At 35.4% G+C, this 16,336-nt stretch overlaps 1 long non-coding RNA gene across 2 annotated transcripts; it reads left to right on the top strand.

Moving 5' to 3' along the window:
• The first annotated feature begins 11,644 nt into the window (after positions 1 to 11,644).
• On the top strand, positions 11,645 to 15,921 carry LOC112727586 (uncharacterized). 2 transcript variants are annotated; one of them, XR_003165914.3, is made up of 5 exons: positions 11,645 to 12,188; positions 12,417 to 12,468; positions 12,724 to 12,822; positions 12,939 to 13,160; positions 15,554 to 15,921. It is a non-coding gene; the product is annotated as an uncharacterized lncRNA (long non-coding RNA). The 2 variants fall into 2 exon arrangements; XR_003165915.3 differs by having other exon boundaries at positions 11,731 to 12,218.
• Positions 15,922 to 16,336: the final 415 nt, after the last annotated feature.

Here is a 16,336-nt window from a genome sequence, read left to right as displayed (position 1 = left end):
ATTTGTCACTTCTGCAATTCAGCTGGAATTGACATAGAGGAAGACATCCTCATTGATGAGGATAAGCCTATCACTAAGAAAAGGATAGAGCAAACAAGAGATTCCACTCATGGACATGAGAAATTTCCTCATCATGAAATCCCTGAGATACCTCAAGGGATGCATTTTCCTCCACAAAACTATTGGGAGCAAATCAACACCTCCCTAGGAGAATTAAGTTCCAACATGGGATAACTAAGGGTGGAGTACCAAGAACATTCTATCCTCCTCCATGAAATTAGAGAAGACCAAAGAGCCATGAGAGAGGAGCAACAAAGGCAAGGAAGAGACATTGAGGAGCTCAAGCACTCCATTAGATCTTCAAGAGGAAGAACAAGCCGCCATCACTAAGGTGGACCCGTTCTTTAATTTTCTTGTTCTTTATTTTCTGTTTTTTGAATTTTTATGCTTTATGTTTATTTATATTTGTGTCTTTATTACATGATCACTAGTGTCTAAGTGTCTATGCCTTAAAGATATGAAAATGAATCCATCACCTTTCTTAAATGAAAAATGTTTTTAATTGAAAAAGAAAAAGAAGTGCATGAATTTTGAATTTTATAACAGATTAATTATTTTGATGTGGTGGCAATACTTTTGTCTTTTTGAATGAATGCTTGAACAGTGCATATTTTTGAATTTGTTGTTCATGAATGTTAAATTTGTTGGCTCTTGAAAGAATGATGGAAAAGGAGAAATGTTATTTGATAATCTGAAAAATCATAAAATTGATTCTTGAAGCAAAAAAAAAGCAGTGAAAAGCTTGCAGAAAAAAATATATATATGCGAAAAAAAAGAGAGAAAGAAAGAAAAAGAAAAAGCAAGCGGAAAAAGCCAATAGCCCTTTAAACCAAAAGGCAAGGGTAAAATAAAAAAGGGATCCAAGGCTTTGAGCATCAGTGGATAGGAGGGCCCACAAGAATAAAATCCTGGCCTAAGCGGCTAAACCAAGCTGTCCCTAACCATGTGCTTATGGCGTGAAGGTGTCAAGTGAAAACTTGAAACTGAGCGGTTAAAGTCGTGGTCCAAAAGTAAAAAGAGTGTGCTTAAGAGCTCTGGACACCTCTAATTGGGGACTCTAGGAAAGCTGAGTCACAGTCTGAAAAGGTTCACCCAGTTATGTGTCTGTGGCATTTATGTATCCAGTGGTAATACTGAAAAACAAAATGCTTTGGGTCACGGCCAAGACTCATAAAGTAGCTGTGTTCAAGAATCAACATACTTAACTAGGAGAATCAATAACACTATCTGGATTCTGAGTTCCTATAGAAGCCAATCATTCTGAACTTCAAAGGATAAAGTGAGATGCCAAAACTATTCAGAAGCAAAAAGCTAAAAGCCCCGCTCATCTAATTAATACTGATCTTCATAGATGTTTTTGGAATTCATTGTATATTCTCTTATTTTTATCCTATTTGATTTTCAGTTGCTTGGGGACAAGCAACAATTTAAGTTTGGTGTTCTGATGAGCGGATAATTTATACGCTTTTTGGCATTATTTTTAGTATGTTTTTAGTATATTTTAGTTAGTTTTTATTTAATTTTTATTAGTTTTTATATAAAAATCACTCTTCTGGACTTTACTATGAGTTTGTGTATTTTTCTGTGATTTCAGGTATTTTCTAGCTGAAATTGAGGGACCTGAGCAAAAATCTGATTCAGAGGCTGAAAAGGACTGCAGATGCTGTTGGATTCTGACCTCCCTGCACTCGAAGTAGATTTTCTGGAGCTACAGAAACCCAATTGGCGTGCTCTCAATTGCGTTGGAAAGTAGACACCTGGGCTTTCCAGCAATATATAATAGTCCATACTTTGCCCGAGATTTGATGGCCCAAACCGGCGTTCCCAGTCAGCACAAAAATTCTGGCGTCAAAACGCCAGAACTGGCATAAAAGCTGGAGTTAAATGCCCAAACTGGCACAAAAGCTGGTGTTTAACTCCAAGAAAAGTCTCTACACATGAAAGGTTCAATGCTCAGCCCAAGCACACACCAAGTGGGCCCGGAAGAAGATTTCTGCATTAATTACCTATTTCTGTAAACCCTAGGCTACTAGTTTTCTATAAATAGGACCTTTTGCTATTGTATTTTACACACTTGATCACACTTCGATAAACCTTTTCACGTTTGGGGGCTGGCCTCATGGCCATGCCTAGACCTTATTCTTATGTATTTTCAACGGTGGAGTTTCTACACACCATAGATTAAGGTGTAGAGCTCTGCTGTTCTTCATGAATTAATGCAAAGTACTATTGTTTTTCTATTCAACTTAAGTCTATTTCTTCTCCAAGATATTCATTCGCACCCAAAAACATGATGAATGTGATGATTATGTGACACTCATCACCATTCTCACCTATGAACGCGTGTCTGACAACTACTTCCGTTCTACATGCAAACAAGCTTGAATGTGTATCTCTTGGGTTTCTAATCTAAGATTAGAACCTTCGTAGTATAGGCTAGAATTATTGGCGGCCATTTCTGAGATCCGAAACGTCTAAACCTTGTCTGTGGTATTCTGAGTAGGATCTGGAAAGGGATGACTGTGACGAGCTTCAAACTCGCGAGTGTTGGGCGTGTGACAGACGCAAAAGGATCAATGGATCCTATTCCAACATGATCGAGAACCGACAGATGATTAGCCGTGTGGTGACAGCGTGCGTAGAACATTTTCACTGAGAGGACGGGAAGTAGCCATTGACAACGGTGATGCCCAACATACAGCTTGCCATGGAAAGGAGTATGAATGATTGGAAGAAGGCAATAGGAAAGCAGAGGTTCAGAAAGAACAAAGCATCTCCATACGCTTATCTGAAATTCCTACCAATGAATTGCATAAGTATCTCTATCTTTATTTTATGTTTTATTCATATTTTAATTATCAATCCTCCATAACCATTTGAATCTGCCTGACTGAGATGTACAAGGTGACCATAGCTTGCTTCAAGCCGACAATCTCCGTGGGATCGACCCTTACTCACGTAAGGTTTATTACTTGGACGACCCAGTGCACTTGCTGGTTAGTTGTGCGGAGTTGTGATAAAGAGTTGAGATTACAATTGTGCGTACCAAGTTGTTGGCGCCATTGATGATCACAATTCCGTGCACCATTCATCCGCACAACCTTTTGAAGGAGGTCATCAGTTGTAGCAACCCGTCCACCTTGCTCTTCTTTGCATGCACCGAGGACGGTGCAATCTTTAAGTGTGGGGAGGTCGAGGATTGACCTCCATGGGTAACAATTTCCTTTTCCAACACCAATTCTTAATCTTCTTGTTAGATTAGTTGCTGCATTGCATGATAGGTTGCATGATAGTTAGAGTTTGTATATATATTCCACCACTTTTTTCTTGCTAGGACTACTTGGTTGAAGTGATGATTTCTTTTCCAAGAAAACTGTTTTAGGGCACCTACCAATTTGAATAAAAAATATTTTTGTGTTGAACTTGATTGAAGGAATTAATTTTGGAACATGATTTTTGAGCTAAGAACACACAAGCATGTGAGTTTTGAGTCCAATTGTTTGGTTACATCATATAACCACTTATTTTCATTCTTGTGTGCATTATTCTCTTTCTATGATTGCAATCTTTGATTTGTTTGATTCATTATGTCCATTATTTCATGTATGAATGCATTTATATGATTGAGGCCATCATTTCATTTAGGTCACTTACCCAAATAGCCTACCTTTTATCAACCATTGTTAGCCAATTTTAAGCCTATTTAATCCCTTTTGTTCTTAATTTTAGTTTAACACATCACTACCCCTAAGTGAAAAATAATAAATGTCCCTTAATTTGGATCTTTGATTAGCTTAGGCTAGTGAGGGTGTGTATCATTTGGGTATGAAAAACTTGGGAACATTGGTTGAGGTAAAAGTGTATTTTGTATTTTTGTTGAAAATCATGGGATTGGGTACATATTCATGCACTAAATGTTTCAACCATATGCATTGATACTCTTGTATATATTTTATCCTGAAAAAAATAGAAAAAAAAAGAAGAAAAAGAAAAGAAACATAAAAAGAATGTAGAAAAAAATAGAAAAATAAAAGAAAGAAAAATATATAGAAAAAGGAAGCAATAAAAAGGGGACAAAATCCAAGGTAAAGTAATAATAACAATGCATATGGAATGTGAATTAAAGAAAACGCATGAGTATGTGAAAAAAGTGGGAATCATGGGTAGCTAGGTATTGTATTAGAATTGTATAGGTTGTTATATGTGTTTGGCGAGAGCTTAGGTTAATCAAAGATTCAAATTTCAAGCTCACTTGACCATATGCATCCTTACCTTTATCCTAGCCCCATTACAACCTATGAATAAGTCCTCATGATAAATGTATGCATGCATTGACTAATTGTTGATTGTTAGATGAAAAATGAATCTTGAAAACCATGATTAGAGGAGAATTGAGTGAATCAACCCTATACACTTGAACGACTAAAGCAGATACACTTCTGGTGAGGGTTCGATGCTCAATTCCTTGTTCCCTTCTTTCACGAGCTTTCTTTTTGCAAGTTTGTATATACCTCATTTTTTATATTTGAATTGGTGGAGTTTATGAAATGTCATATGACCTTAGCCCTACTTGTTCATATACGTTCTTGGAGAATTGATTTACTTTTAACTAAGTAGGTAGAATCATTTTGCATTTAGTTACATGCATGTAGATAGGTGTATATGGTTTATTTGCATTGAATAAATGTCCGTACCCCATTTCTAGTCTGTCTTGGTTTAGGATGAGGACATGCTTAGTTTAAGTGTGGGGAGGTTTGATAAACCCCAATTTTGTGGTTTTATCTTGTGTTGAATTTAGGGGATTTTTCAACTTTTCTCACATTTATTCAATGAAATAACATGGTTTTGTGAATTTCTCCTAATTTGTGCTTAAAAATTAAAACATGCTCTTTAGGCCCAAAAATTGATAAATTTAACTCACTTTAATTCCATTCGATGCCTTGATGTGATTGTTAGTGATTTCAGGATTAGAAGGCAAAGATTGGGTTGAAGAAATAAAGAAAAAGCATGCAAAAATGGAGAATTCATGAAGAAATAAGGATTTACTGAACTCAAGGCCACATGCACGTGTCACTCACGCGTACGCGTGAGGAGGAGATTCGCCAGCGATGCGTACGCATCACCCATGCATACGCATACGCGTGAGGAGGAGATTCGCCAGTGATGCGTACGCGTGACCCATGCGTACGCGTGACAAGCGGCACGTGACCTCACTAAAGGCGATACGCTGGGAGCGATTTTTGAGCTCAAGGAGTCCCAAATCCAACTCATTTCTAATACTTTTGAACCCAAGGATTGTAAGGGAATTGGGGGGAGTAGCCATAATATAGTTTTCATCATGTTTTATGGTAGAATTCTAGAGAGAGGGGCTCTCTCCTCTCTCTAGATTTTAGGGTTCTTATTTCAATTCCATGCCTTAGCCAAATGTTCTTTTCCTTTCTTTTATTAGTTAATTGGTATTTACTTTCTTGCTATTTACTTTTCTTGTCAATCATCAAATCAAACTCCCTTTGTTCCTTCATAGCCAATAATTGATCACTTTATTGCAATTTCTTGTGAGCGACCCAAGGTTTAAATACTTCGGTTTATTTTTATTGGGGTTTGTACATGTGACAACCATATTAAAACTTTGATTGAGTATTATTTGTTAGTTGAGAACTATACTATCAACGGAATTATTTGTGTGAGATACCAAATTGTAATGACTCAATTTCCAGTATGGCAAGCTCATACCGAATCATCGAGTATTACCAACTTGAAGTTACACTAACACTATATTTAAATCAATCCTGTAATCAAGTTAACGGAACTCGATTTTTATGACAAACCTTTCTTAAAGAAAATAAAATTGCAATAAAAACAATAAACAGATACATACACAAAAAGGATAGTAAACTATATATATATATATATATATATATATATATACAACACCCAAAAGATGAAAAATTAGTTACTCCCTCATAGTTATATACATATATACAACTCAAAACATCTCTGGAGCTGGCCCATATTGGAAGCCCCTACTCTGACGTCCAAACTAACCTAGTCTTCTAACCTTGTCTCTCGAGAAACAAAAGTGAGAGTCTAAAAGAAAAACTAAACCGAAGAGATGCCAAAAGAAGATGCTGATATCGCTACCTTATCGCTGTCAGAAGTCAAGTCCACGATTTCTTTTCAGGTTTTTCATCATCTTCAGAAGTCAGATCCACAATCTCTATCTTCTCGATGTCCTCCTCGTCAGAAATAACGATGACCTTTGATGTACTTTGGGAACTACCATTACTGCTGTTGCTTACGGAAGCCGTACGACTAGAAAAAATCTGCACAAGTACTGAGGGATGACCAGAAGCTACGGCTAAAGTCCCAATAGGCTCTTTGGTGATAGGGTCAGAGAAGCGAGTAGAAAGAGACTCTATCGACATATCCAAATCTACTGAAGGAGACTCAGGGATGTAATCATCGATGATAGGGCCAGGGTCAGGCACCGCCTGACCATCCTGCTATGTTGTAATAGGACCTCCATGCATGAAATCAAAATGATGGTGGACAGAATCGGGATGTAACCACGACAGCAAAAAATCATATGGTGCATCAGGATCAACGAGGGGTGAAGCTAGCGAGTGCTGAAAGGGATGATCTCTAACTTCGTACATACAAACTCAAGAAGCTGTGAAGGACAGGATCTTTGTACACATAAGGCTGCTCGAGCTCATTAGAAAATGGCACCCGTCTCTATCTGAAGGGGGAGGAAGATAGGGGATAAGAACTGGAGAGTTCTTAGTAGGGTCGGGGTGAAACAAGTTAAGTTGTTTTTTATAAATCGGCCACGTATCCCAGATCAATCAGACCACATCAAAGGAACATAGGGCAAACAACGATCAAGAGCAAACAGCACATAACATAAAACCACAAGAACAAGTTCAAAACACACACAAAAAATATGCGCAAACAAGTATGATGCATGTCTAGACCTAGTGCAGGTAATGAGATCATCGGTCGGTTTTCGATCCACACCCGATATTACATCCTTACGAGCGTTGTCTCTCGCTGCCATCGCTTCGGGGTATAGTGCCTAGTACACTCTTGGGTTATAGCGCCCGCACGCTCTTGGGCTATAGCGTCCGCACGCTCTTGGGCTATAGCACTCGTACCGTTCCCACGGTTAAAGTGACGGGGTCACACTCTTGGGCTATAGCGCTCGTATCGCTCTTTGGCAATCTGCCAGATAAATCGATGACAAGAAGAGTCATTGGTGTTGCCTTTCCAAACGTCAATCATGTCATCTCATAATCATATATCTTTCAAGATATAATAATTCTTTATCAATAATACCACAATTTCTCTAAAATAATAAGCTGAAACAGAGTGTGGGTCATAAGATTTAAATTTAGAATTACTTTTCCAAATATCTCAGAGTTATCTTTAAATTCTATAAATACTTTAAAGTTATGCATAAATATACGCACGGGAATAACATACATAAATATACTTAACCTTTGAAAAATTGCATATTCTGCATGTTACTTTAATAAAATTGACTTACTTTAAAAATACTCTAAATAACTCTAAACTTTTATAAAAGAGACACAATCTTTATTGGTTACTTTGTAAATTAATCAAAATATTTTATAAACTTTAACACCCAAAACTTCATTAAAAATAAGTAAATTGGGTACGGTTCCTCCGTTTTCAAAATAAAACTTTTTTGTTCAATCAAAATAATATTTCTCCTAAATCCGTCTTCTGCTTGAAACTCTTTATTGCAATCCATTATTTTTATTCAAAAACCAAACTCAATTAATTTTTAATAAAATTCATATATTTATAAATAAATAATTTTATTCATTAAATCTTTCTCAAAATTCAAGCCTCTGTTCCTTTTTACTCGAAACCTCTGTTCAAAATACTCATTTATTTATAATTAAAATCCGACTGTCAAAACTCAGTTACATACTATCATATAACTCAAATTTTATCCAATTATTCAACAACAATATCTCAATGCATTATTTCTCAATATGGTTGAAACACAACAATAAATTCATCAGTAATTCATCTAAATTTTCAACAGTCAGCAATCACAGATTTGAGCAACAGACATTAACAGACAACAATCCAACCATATATATCAATTAATTTATAATTTTAACTGATTAAAGAGTCAAATCCCACCTCTGTGAAGCACAGAACACACACAAGATACCGGAGGAGGTTTCTGATTGGTCAAACGGAGCGAAAACCTCAAAACTCGATGGTTCCTCCCCTCCTTTAGTTCGGCCACACTGGTTCCTGGAAGGAGCAGCTCCACTTTGAAATTCCACTGAACAAAACACACGTCACTGTGTAGAGGAGGAATATATGATCACTTCTATCGGATTAGAATTTTTGCGGGAGTCACAGATCTCAAGAAATCGAGCTAGAAAAGTTGAAAAATCAACAAAAATCCTCCATGCATGTCACGACTGTTCTTGAGGGAGGGTGAGAGAATTTGTGCCTTTTATATGGTGTGATTTGTGACTAGGTGTCTCTAATTAAGGGGAAGGATGCATGCGTCACGTCACGTGGCGCATTAAGTGCTGTGTGTCGCAATTTAGAGCTGCTGAGTTAGCGAGGTTAAACTTTAAATATCTTAAAAGATAATTAAGGTAATTGGGTATGGTAAAAACTCAAATAATTATCTTAAGTGGTAATAGTTAATTAGAATAAAGATTAGGTAAATTACTAATGTAAAGGACATTAATAAAGTCGAGCATTTTAAATCTTCCGGACCTAATATCAAGTGACCGTCTTTTGTCAAATAAAATTAAATAATAACATAATATTAATATTACATTATTATTCATTTTATTTAAAGATAGCAGAAAAACTTATCATAGACGTTACGCGAACAAAACGTAAAACTTGCATACACAACTCTAACGTGAAAACCAGGATGTTACATCTTTCAAAACATGATTAATTATATTATATATTATATACAATAATTATTATAAACAAAAAAAAATATAAATTGAATATCTATAATTTAATATGAATTTGAAATAAAAACTGAATGAATTTTTAAGAATAAATTTTTTTTATTTTTCTGTAATTATTCAATAGTAAAAGTCTCTCTATAGCCACCATCATTGATACAAAAAAAATTATAAGTCTTTATAAAATAAAAATAAACAATATATAAGATAAATAATATATATGTAGTTCAAAATTATTAATCATAGACTATGGACAAATTTGTTAAAAAAAAATTTATAGATTAACATATAATAATATAATTTTTTAATATTTTTAACCTTTTCCTAAAGTTATTTAGACTTACCAACATTTAAGTTGTCTATACATTATTTTTTAAAATATTATGATTTCACAGTTATAATATGTAATATTAGTTATGTATGTATGTATAAAATGTGACTCATTTAGTATTTAACAATTTATCTTCGATTAATATTGTTATAATAAGGATACATGTGATTTTATGAGAATGATATAACCTAGACTTTGGTTATCTGAGAATTTACTAAGTGATTGGAGTAGCTCTATGTCACAAACAAACAAACAAATGCTAGCAATAGGGATGATGAAAAAACCAGTTGAAAAAGGTATTTGCAGGGATTATTCATGATTTAGGACTAGAAGGGACCATAAAATCTCACGGGTAGGGATCCGTCTATGCGGATAAATAGACAGGGATGGAAACATAGATACCTGCTCCAAGGGACCGTTAAATCCATGTGAATATAAAATTACTGATTTATCCTAATTTATATATACACAAATCCATTTATTAAATTTAGTAGCCATAATTTCTGCCTCCAATTCAAATCTATTTTCTTTCTTCGAGACTCATTCTCATCGATTTCACGTCTCTCTATCTCTAACTCACTTTCTCTGCCTCTCAATGCCATCACAATGTCACATAGTTTTACCTAAAAAAAATTGTTATGTTATTATGTTGGAAGATATTTTTTATATTTTTTCTTTTAAAATATAATTTTTTATAATAAATAATTATGAATTGTGTTGGATTATATTGACTTTTTTATTTTATGATTATTATATTAAATATTAAATGGGGAGATAATTAAATAGGGACTTGCGACAAAAATAAAAATTGACAAAATGTAAGACTCCGGATGTTTGAAAATCATACAATAAATTATTTATGATTTATTATAGTTAATTAAGATTATATTTTAAGATATTTTATATATAAATTAAGCAATTTCTTATTTATGATTTAAAGTTTTAGTAATTGAATAATAATAAGAATTTTATATGCTTTAAGTTGAATAATTAGAATTTTAACTTTATTTTATGATTATAAAAAAAAATTATTTTTATTATCTCTAATTATTGAATTAGAGTTTTTATTTGAAAATAAATTTTAAGTTGATAATTAAATAGTATTTTTATACATATTATTATTATTGGATTAAATTTTGTTTTAAATTAATACTCTACCCAAACCCTAATTCCCAAATCAAAACTTTAATTTTAAACCTAAATCCCCAAATTGGAACCTACTAACCCTAACCTAACCTAGCCACCGCCTCACCGCCATCCCCTTCCCATACACACACACACACAGAACCCAAAACACAACACACAACACACCCACGCCCTCCTATATTTCCATTAGTAGCCGCCACCCTTTTTTCCCTTTCTCCTTCTTCACCGAGCGCACATACATCATCATCATCGAGAGAGAGAGAGAGAGAGATTTGAAAGAAGGGAAGGAAGAAGACACGCTGCAGTTACGCCACACCCAACCACGTTCAGCTCACCGTCGTGTCGCCACTGCATATCATCACTGCCACGCCGCATCTAGTCTACCTCGCCACAGCTGTCGTTTTTGCACCGTCGCCATTGTGGGAGGAAGCCGTTTGTGCATATCATAGTCTTGTTGAGTCTGTGCCGCCATCGCGAGTGAGAGAGGGAGGCGTTACTGCCACTGAAGCTTCGTTGCTGCCATCATTGGTTCATCGTGGAAGAAAGTGAAGCACTCACTGTCGTTGGAGGGAGGGAGAGCCAGAGGACAAAGAGAGCAAGCATGATTCTGAGGAGAGAGAGAGCTCGAGAAAGAGAAGAACGCAAAGAGGAGGAACTGGGATCGCCGCTATTGTCACTGCTGTTGAGAGCCAGCAATCGCGTCGAGCTTCAGCCGCCATCAGGTCTATCGTCTGGTCACCAGATATTGTGCAGGTGTAGTTGGAATCACTGCTGGAGCTGCCGTAACTTCGTTCTTAGCTTCACTACAAGAAAAAGGGCCTATGGCCATATTTTTTTCTTGCCACGCTTTAAAGCATGGCCAAAAGTGGTCAATGGCCACACTTTTATGAGGGTGGCGATAGATTAGAGATTTGGCCACTTTTTTCTTGCTACGCTTAAAAAGCGTGGCGAAAATGGTCTACAGCCACACGTTTATGAGAGTAGCAATTGATTTGAGATTTGGCCACGTTTTTTTTTTCACGCTTAAAAAGGGTAGCCATAGAGGAAAACAGGCACGCTTTTAAAGCGTGGCAATAAAGTTTTGTTGTGGTGACGTTTTAAAAGCGTGGCCGTTTCTTGTAACTTTTTTGGCACGCTTCAAAAGCGTGGCCAAAAGGTTCCAAAAAAATTTTAATTTCTTCTTCTTATTTTTTGGCACGCTTCAAAGGCACCCTTATTCCCCATTCGACCACCCCCTAACCCTAATTCACGCGCAGCAACAACGCCTCCCTCTCTCCCTCATTTTCTCCATTCGAGTCTCCTTCTCCATCCTTCTCATGCAAACATGCAGGATGGCAGCAGTGGTGGTGGACTCATCGTCGCTCTCACGGCATCTTCGCGTGTCCCAGGTATAGCGCTCTTCTCCTCCTCCATCCTTCTCACGCATGACCAGTAGTCGTTCTTCGATGGTGCTGTCACTCTCGCTCCCAATAACCCTGCATCGGCACCCCTTCCGTGTCCCTCCATGGCTCAACACCTATCGCGTTGTGTCTCCCTCTCTGAAGTCGTCATGCTGCCATCTCTCTCTCCTTCACTCGTCACACCTCCGTTTCCATTTCTTAACCCTCCTCCTCACCACCCGTTAGTGCCGACTGTCAGCCACGTTCAGCATTTGTAGCGCCGTGATATTGATGGTTAGGGTTTCGATACTTTAAGCATTCACGGTTAGGGTTTTGATTTTGTTTAATTCTTGTTTATTGGTATTGATGGTTTGATTTAATTATTCAAAGTTTCCAGTTTTTGGGTTTTATTTGGTTTAATGTTTCATTCTTATCCAAATATGAAAAGGGAGATGTTCTATTTTGTTAGTTCTTTCTTATTCTAGTGATGTGTTTACTCTGCAATTTTTGGGTTTTATTTAGGTGAACTGAAATAAAATAATAAGGACCAGGTGAACTCAGGAAACTAAAGATGGTAAGTTTCTCTAACTATGTTCTTATGTTGTATATGAAACATATGATAGATGCAAAATAAAACTTGTAGTGAACAACAGAAAGGAATATCAAATCCCTATGGGCATTATCTGAATGTCAAGCATTATTTCTTTGCTCCCTGATCTTTTAGTTCCTCTTATTGGTGGTTTTTTGAATAGCTAAAAATGAAATAGTTAAGCTTCTTATCTTTTTTCCCCTACTCTAAGTTGACATATCTTTTGATTTGCATGATTAGGTTGCAAGAAAAACTGGTGCACTTTAAGAAGCAAAGGACAAACTTTAAGAAACGGTGGAGGAACTCACCTGGCATCTCCAACTAGAAAAAAGTTTGCAGGTCAGAGTGTTGTTTGTTTTGCAGTTAGATATAAGTTGGTGGACTTTATTATTTTGATATCTTTACATAATCATGCATATTGTAACTCTGGAAGAAAACTATGTTGAATTCTGCAGACCAACCTCGTCGAGTCCAAAGCACAAGAGATATCGAAACTGCAGAATTCATTACAGGAGATGCATGGTATAATTGATGAAACCACTGCTCTGCTTGTCAAGGAGCGAGAGAATGTAAAGAAGGTTACCGTCGAAGCAACTCCGGTTATCCAAGAAAAGGAGGTTATTATTGAAGACACTGCAAAGATTGATGAACTAACAGTGGAAGTTGAGAGGCTAAAGGTAACCATGTTCAACATTTCAAATCTTTTACTACTCTTATAGAATAATTTGATATCATCTTATGCTCATAGTGATATACTTAAGTTCATGTACATAGGTTCCAAATGATTATCACAACTAAGTTGTGTTGCCTGTGCCTTTATCTTTGAACGGACTTGCTTGTGCCTAATCTGATAATAAGATATTAATTTTAGCTAAATAATAAATACCTTAAAATTGCTTCTTCAAAATTTAACTTCTTTAATTTTCTAATATAAATTACTCATATGAATGATTTTAACGAAGGGTCTACAAGAAAAACACTTTATTTAATTTATTTATTAAATTATTTTAGTACATTGTGCCACCTATTTAAGCACCAAAGAGTAAGTGCTTTTCTCTATGTACCATTATACCAATATCTCTGCTTATTAGTGCTCTTTTTTGTCATCCAATTTATTAGTGTTAGTGTGTGTGTGGCTTTTCAATCCTATCATCATTCAATTATTCAAGATGATGCACAAAAATTCTCAAAGGCTCTTATTGCTACTTCTCTTTTCTGGGTTTCTCTTCTTATCTTCTTTTTGCTTCTGCTGTCCCTGCAACCAGTAAGACAGGCCTTCAAAGTTGTTAATGAATATTATTATATCTATTCTATTTTATTATCAGTTATTATAGCAATTGGATATATCACGGAATTAATATATTTAGACTGACAGAAAATTAAAAGAGAATGGAAAAAGTAATTAATATATAGTTATTACTTGTTTTAATTTGTGTGGAGTTTAATATGATGAATAATTAGGGATTAATTTGATTTAATTTGTGTGATTTAAGGGACCCATAATTTGGATGGTGAAGAATCTGAAGATGCATCACTTTTACTTTCTTTAGCTAAGGCATCACTTTTTGATATTGATGGTTATCTCTAGTTTATTAACTTACTGTTTTATTGTCAAACTTTTTTTTTTAGACTAAATTGTGAATGTGTTGAGATGCTAATTGTCCTTGCTATTTGATTTACGTTTTGCATTAACGATCTTTGATTCTGGGGGATGGGGGTTCTTAATCCTTTTTCATTTATATCAGTTTCATTTTGTGGAAAACTAAAGTAGACAACTAATTGAGACTTGGGCTAGATGCTTTATTGTGAATTCTTATCCAGATATGTATTACAGGTTTACACACAATAGACAATACTAGTAATAGTTGAGCAAGGATTCTCCATGTTCGTTTCTTTGATTCGATTCAATTTTATTCCTTTCACCTTGGTTCGTTATGGAAATGTAAATGTTCTGAACAAGGCATACTTCTAGTTCCTCTGTTTGGAGCAGATGAATTCTTTCAGTTTGGCTTTAGAGTGCTATTCAAAAATTTATCATTTGGTCTTCGCTAATCATGGTACTTTGGCAGTCAAAATTATACCATGTTAAAGAACTCCAATGAAACATAAAAGATTTTCAACTCGCTAGCATTAATTATGTGGGGAAGTATTTTCACGTGGATGTTGTTTTTCCATTTATTATTCGTTTAAATTTTTGTTCTCTTGTATATAAAATATATATAATAATAAAAAAAAGAAATGTTCATCAGTTATTCTATATATCTATAAACACATCATTGTTTGTGCATCATTATCGGAATTTAATATAGATGGTCTTTCAATGTAGTTGCTGTATTATCATTAGTTATCTTGGAGAGTTAGAGAATAGGGTTGTCATAAATATTTTTTATTTCTAACAGAAAAAGGAATCCTAAAGTTTATATGTAAATAATTTTAGAGTAATACCCCAAATTAGTCCCTAAGGAATTTTAGACCGGACACTTTAGTCCCCAAGGAATTAAAATACCAGATCGATCCCCAACGTTAAACGCCGTTAGTCGTTGCAGTCCTCGTCCGTTAAAAATACCCAGACGTTACCTTTTAACGGATGAGGACTGCAATGACTAACGGCATTTAACATTGGGGATCGATCTGGGTATTTTTATTCCTTGGGGACTAAAGTGTCCGGTCTAAAATTCCTTAGGGACTGATTTGGGGTATTACTCATAATTTTAAAGAGAAATGGAGAAATCCTTAATGTACTAATACAACTATTCAGAGATACATGAATGCTTTTTAATTCCCGATTGGATAATTGGTGCAAATATTCTGATATGTTGGTTGGAATAAGAAAATAATGAGTTATTCACAGATACATGAATGTTTTTTCTTGCTTTACGTTCATATGAGGAGGATTTCTACTATGATAATCAAAGACATGCTATGTAATTCTAGTTGAGAGAGTGAATTTTATTGCCAGTTAAAGAAATTTCTAAACATGTTTTGTGTTCCCTTGTTGATTTTGCTATTTCTGAATTGCATATTTTGATTGTTGTATGAGCTTATTGTTCTTTTTTATTTTCTGCATTAGATGCTTTGTACTGTTTATGCAAAGGGGAAAGGCCTTCTATGACTTCCAGTTCAACAACACAAGGCTTGTAAAATCCCCAAGCCTTATGTATGATCCAAGGGAAGGAAGTTTGACACGGCTAGAGAAAGGAGGAACAACAAAGGACTTAGGGTTTAAGTGGTATTGTTTTTGTATTTTTCTTCAATTTTTAGTTTTGGAATTTGAACTCAAGATTTATTTTGTATTTGAGTATTAGTTTTTTAATGTAAAAAATAATTATAGCAAAAGTTATATATGTCACTAATTACTGTTTGATTTTTCTTGTAATAAAAATTGCATACTATATTTATAGGTTTGGTAATAAAAAAGGACTAAAAATTTATAGTGCAGCAATGAAGGTAAAGTCAAAATAATGATTTTTTTTAATTTAATTAGGCTATCACCACGCTTTAAAAGCGTGGCCGTATCTTGCTATGGCCACGCTTTAAAAGCGTGGCCGTATCTCGCTATTGCCACATTTTAAAAGCGTGGCCTTATCTCGCTATTGCCACGCTTTAAAAGCGTGGCCATATCTCTCTCTATTGGCACACTTCAAAAGCATGGCTGTATCTCACATATGACCACGCTTTATCTCCCACAAACGGCCACGCTTTTAAACGTGGCAATCTATAAAAAGCGTGGCGAAAAAAGCGTGGCAATAGTTCACCAAAAGCGTGGCGATAGAGCAACTGCCACGCTTACATAGGCTACCCTTTCAAAAGCGTGGCGAAAAACTATCGCCACGCTTTTTTCAGCTTTTTCAAA

Source organism: Arachis hypogaea, chromosome 12, assembly GCF_003086295.3.
Source record: "Arachis hypogaea cultivar Tifrunner chromosome 12, arahy.Tifrunner.gnm2.J5K5, whole genome shotgun sequence".
NCBI classification, from domain to species: Eukaryota; Viridiplantae; Streptophyta; class Magnoliopsida; order Fabales; family Fabaceae; genus Arachis; species Arachis hypogaea.
The sequence above is the reverse complement of the archived record's forward strand: the minus strand, read 5'-3'. Positions and strand labels throughout refer to the sequence as shown.